A 6,000-nucleotide genomic window follows, 5' to 3' on the forward strand; every position below is an offset into this window, starting at 1 on the left:
GGGAGTTGGGACAGGCGCTGGTTTGGCAGTCAGACTGGCGGGACACAGTTGCACCTCTCATGCTAGATTAGAGTCTCTCTGAGAAGTCCTTGTGCATGCCTCTGAGTGCAGTTTGGATAGCAGTTTGCAAGTCTCCGGTATCTTACTGTAGGAAACAAACAAAGGTAAGGGTTAAGGGCAGTCTCCATTTGTCATCTAATTAGTGTTCTCCATGCTGTCCACATTAGTTAATGTGTAGTTACTGATAGTCATTTGGATTGACAGTGTTCATGTGAAAATAACAATCATATTTCTTAACTGAATAATTCTACCTCTTTTGGTGAACATACCCAGCGAACAATGCCATTTTAGTCTATGTACTCAGCATTGCAAACAGTCAGAGGAAATCTATTTCTCTATTCAGTATGACAATAGCCAACAATCTCTTTGAGAGGATGGATAAATTGACAAAGTGACAAGGTGCAGGTCTGATTCTCCTCTCCAGGGGCCTCATTTATCAACCATGCGTACATTTCCCACCAAAATCTGGCATACGTGGAGATTCAAGGATTTGCATGTGCAACAAATTACTGGGATTGATCAATCTGTCACACAACATATACAGTTGAAGTCGGAAGTTTACATACACCTTAGCCAAATACATTTAAACTCAGTTTTTCACAATTCCTGACATTTAATCCTAGTAAAAAGTCCCTGTCTTAGGTCAGTTAGGATCACCACTTTATTTTAAGAATGTGAAATGTCAGAATAATAGTAGAGAGAATGATTTATTTCAGTTTTTATTTCTTTCATCACATTCCCGGTGGGTCAGAAGTTTACATACACTCAATTAGTATTTGGTAGCATTGCCTTTAAATTGTTTAACTTGGGTCAAACGTTTCGGGTAGGCTTCCACAAGCTTTCTACAATAAGTTGGGTGAATTTTGTCCCATTCCTCCTGACAGAGCTGGTGTAACTGAGTCAGGTTTGTAGACCTCCATGCTCGCACACGCTTTTTCAGTTCTTCCCACAGATTTTCTATAGGATTGAGGTCAGGGCTTTGTGATGGCCACTCCAATACCTTGACTTTGTTGTCCTGAAGTCATTTTGCCACAACTTTGGAAGTATGCTTGGGGTCATTGTCCATTTGGAAGACCCATTTGCGACCAAGCTTTAACATCCTGACTGATGTCTTGAGATGCTGCTTCAATATATCCACATAATTTTCCTGCCTCATGATGCCATTTATTTTGTGAAGTGCACCAGTCCCTCCTGCAGCAAAGCACCCCCACAACATGATGCTGCCACCCCTGTGCTTCACGGTTGGGATGGTGTTCTTCGAGCTTGCAAACCTCCCCCTTTTTCTTCCAAACATAACGATGGTCATTATGGCCAAACAGTTCTATTTTTGTTTCATCAGACTAGAGGACATTTCTCCAAAAAGTATGATCTTTGTACCCATGTGCAGTTGCAAACCGTAGTCTGGCTTTCTTATGGCGGTTTTGGAGCAGTGGCTTCTTCCTTGCTGAGCGGCCTTTCAGGTTATGTCGATATAGGACTCATTTTACTGTGGATATAGATACTTTTGTACCTGTTTCCTTCACAGGGTCCTTTGCTGTTGTTCTGGGATAGATTTGCACTTTTCGCACCAAAGTACGTTCATCTCTAGGAGACAGAACGCGTCTCCTTCCTGAGCCGTATGATGGCTGCGTGGTTCCATGGTGTTTATACTTGCGTACTATTGTTTGTACAGATGAACATGGTACCTTCAGGCGTTTGGAAATTGCTCCCAAGGATGAACCAGACTTGTGGAGGTCTACAAATTTTTTTCTGAGGTCTTGGCTGATTTCTTTTGATTTTCCCATGATGTCAAGCAAAGAGGCACTGAGTTTGAAGGTTGGCCTTGAAATACATCCACAGGTACACCTCCAATTGACTCAAATGATGTCAATTAGCCTATCAGAAGCTTCTAAAGCCATGACATAATTTTTCTGGAATTTTCCAAGCTGTTTAAAAGCACAGTCAACTTAGTGTATGTAAACTTCTGACCCACTAGAATTGTGATACAGTGAATTATAAGTTAAATAATCTGTCTGTAAACAATTGTTGGAAAAATTACTTGTGTCATGCACAAAGTCTTAACTGACTTGCCAAAACCATAGTTTGGTAACAAGAAATTTGTGGAGCGGTTGAAATTTTGCACAAATTTCTATTGAGGTGTGGGGCAGAATGGTTTTTAAATGTTTTGCAGTGACAAAAAAATGCATTCTGCCCTAGTGCCAAACAATCAGTGCTTGACATGAATTTTTTTAGCCACTTGTAGGACAGACTTTTTACTTGTCCGTAAGTTTTACTTGTCGCCCCCCCCGCCCCCCCCCCCCCAATAAAAGTTATGTAACGCCATCGGCCAAAAGGGTGACTTAAAATGAGTACATAGGAGGAATGTGAATGAATTTTCTGCATTTGCCCATAGACGATGTTATCGCATCCTAGCGGCCATCCCCTAAAATGTTTTACAAAAGGTAAAAATAAAATAAAGACTACTACGCATTTGGCTCGCACACTATGGGAGTGACGAGAGGAATTGTGACATTAACAAAATATATTTAGGGAGCCAAATCTTTTCGAATATCCTATTCTACTGTGGTGGCACCAAAGAGATGTGTAGAAGCCTAGGCCTATCTGGCTATCTGTGTGTGGCAAAGCGCGCAGATGGAGTGAGTGACACACAGTCAACAAGCCTTGCTGGCTGTGCATCTTGTGATGGTTTGAACAATTGAAAAGTAAATGCTACAGCACACACTTCTATGCAACACTAATTGTTGTTCAATATTTTGTTTGTTTCTCTGTTTAACGCTGTTGCAGATAAACATGCACCGTACAAAAAGCTAAGGGTGAAAGATAGATTTAATAATTGGTTCGCGCATGAATTGTCAGCTAAGACTGACTGATTCTACATCTGATTGGCAGTCCTTCACATTTGAGAAATAGCGGTCTAGCTCTTGTTAGAAAAGCAAAACATATTTCTTGAATTCTGTATCGGCGAGTGGTGGTAATCCAGCCAACATCTGGAAAGCGATCAAATCTTTGAAACAAAACTCCACCTCCTCGTTGCCCCAGCAAGTTTTGACAGCCTCTGGTCCCATGCGGAAGACGCATTTCAGTTGAATGCATTCAGTTGTACAACTGACTAGGTATCCCCCTTTCCTTTTCCCTACTAGACAACATTTTAATAACCATTTTGCTTCAGCTGTCCACCTGTTTGAAAGGATAGTCTCTGAAAATTCCACTAGGGGAGTCCTTAAGTCTCTTCAGATGTGTCCATGTAAACAGGATTATTAGGGAAATCGTTCTTCTTGCAAAGCATGTAAACTCTTAAACAAACTATTATTTAATCTGACTATCAACAATAATCGTATTATTGTGTGCATGTAACCGTGCTCAGTGATGTAAAAACATCCATAGGGGGTGATTCACTTGATTCCTTATTACTGCAGCTCTCTGCCCAACTTATTGCAGAACCATTGACCTATCTTTTTTACTTGACAATTGTTTCTGGTGTTATCCCTAAGATCTGGAACGCGGCACATGTCCTCCCACTACGTAAAGGAGGAGATCCTTCTGACTTAGATAACTACTAAATGATCTTGCCTTTCCAAAGTTTTAGAATCCCTCTCAGCTAAGAACTTTTTTAACTTCTCACTATTCTTAATGTGCATCAATTCGGTTTTAGACCTGGACATAGTACTATTTCAGCTTGTTTTAGATGATGTGTTAAATTGCTTAGATCATAAAAATCATTGTGCTGCCTTATTTATAGACCTTTCCAAGGCCTTCAACACTGTTGACCATCACATTCTCATTCAAAGATTGACTGAAATAGGCCTGTGATTACTGATTACGTTTAGGGGCGACTGCCCCACAATTGCAGTTATCGATGGCAATTTTAATGCACAAAAATACCGTGACGAGATCCTAAGGCCCATTGTGAGGCCCATTTTTTTTAAGGCATCTGTGACCAACAGATGCACATTATCTATATTCCCAGTCATTTGAAATCCATAGATTAGGGCCTAATGGATTAATTTCAATTGACCGATTTCCTCATATGAACTCAGTAAAATCAATGAAAATGTTGCATGTTGCATTTATATTTTTGTTCAGTATAAATGTATTAAAAATGAATTCATTTGCCCAAGTTTATCATAAGACATGAACAGAATGCATCAGTGATTCATATTTCCTGCAACTTTCTGAAGAAGTAGCAAGAATTCCCTCTGGCTGTGTATGTGCGGTACATGCAGCTACCACTTTGTGTAGCCAATAGGATGCTAATGAAAAATCTTCTAGTACATGGAAAAGCTTTCCCAAAAACCTTCTCAATTAAATGTTAACTATAAAGTAGCCAATGGCAGAATGATATCTGGCAGAATGATATCATGATTATTTGCATAAATCCAGTGGGTATTTGTTTGCAAACTCAACCATCACGTGCTCTACAAAAACACTGCTAAACAACAGCCTCTTGCTAGGTGTGTACTGGAATTAAAGGGTACCTAAACCCCAAAAATGTAATAAAAAAAAAAGCCCCGACCTCAAAAGTGGTCTTCTGATCTGGTTTAAGCATTGATGTGGACTTAGAAATCAAGTCAATTGGATGTTCTATTTTTTTTTTTTTACTGGAAAAACAGAGAAATTAATTTTGGGAAAAACGTAATCAGGTTTAAAACTCAAATGGATTTTATAGGGCCCTACAGATTGCAACAGCCACAGTTGACAGGTGACAGTTGTAATACTCATCACTGCATCCTATATCAAATATTTTGGCTAGTCATCATTGAAGTCTGGTCATCATTGGACCAGACTTCATACCCTTCCCCAGATCTTTGCCTTGACACATCATTGGTTGGCTGGTCATCATTGAAGTCCCGCTTTCGAGCGGCTAGATGTTCTTTACCATTCGGCCATCAGATTTTCCACCAATGCTCCTCACTTAAACTGGTCATCTCTGTATACCCGTCGCAAGACCCACTCGTTGATGCTTATTTATAAAACCCTCTTAGGCATCACTCCCCCCTATCTGAGATATCTACTGCAGCCCTCATCCTCCACATACAACACCCGTTCTGCCAGTCACATTCTGTTAAAGGTCTCCAAATCACACACATCCCTGGGTCGCTCCTTTTTTCAGTTTGCTGCAGCTAGCGACTGGAACGAGCTGCAACAAACATTCAAACTGGACAGTTTTATCTCAATCTCTTTATTCAAAGACTCAATCATGGACACTCTTACTGACAGTTGTGGCTGCTTTGTGTGATGTATTGTTGTCTCTACCTTCTTGCCCTTTGTGCTGTTGTCTGTCCCCAATAATGTTTGTACCATGTTGTGTTGCTACCATGTTGCTGTTATGTTGTGTTGCTACCATGCTGTGTTGTCATGTGTTGCTGCCTTGTTATGTTGTTGTCTTATAGGTCTCTCTTTATGTAGTGTTGTGTTGTCTCTTGTCGTGATGTGTGTTTTGGCCTATATTTATAGGAGGCCTTTTGCCTTTTGGTAGGCCGTCATTGTAAATAAGAATTTGTTCTTAACTGACTTGCCTAGTTAAATGAAGGTTAAATGAAAATAAATTAAATAAAAGTCCCATAGATCACTTCATTAGTCCCTTTTTGTTTACAAAGCTCTACTACACAAACTTCCAATTTACCTAACTTCATTCAATTTTGTTAAATCCTTTAGTTTTAGTGCCCCCCATTGTTGGAATAACTTGTATCTAATCTTGAATGATTGTAATGGTTTATTTGTTGAAATTGTAGTAATGGTACCTTGTAGTTTTTTTTTTTATTCTTCTTGTTTTATTTGGAATGTTCATTTTCTTGATTGTTTGTACTCAGGGCACCATTGTAAATGAGACCCTGGTCTCAATTGGGCTCCCCTGAATAAATTAAAGTTTGTATCAATACATTATTGTGTTTCTGCCTTGGTATAGGTTCTGAGATTAAATAGGCTATGATGCCGCGCTCC

This window comes from Salvelinus namaycush, chromosome 3 (assembly GCF_016432855.1).
Source record: "Salvelinus namaycush isolate Seneca chromosome 3, SaNama_1.0, whole genome shotgun sequence".
Taxonomy (NCBI): domain Eukaryota; kingdom Metazoa; phylum Chordata; class Actinopteri; order Salmoniformes; family Salmonidae; genus Salvelinus; species Salvelinus namaycush.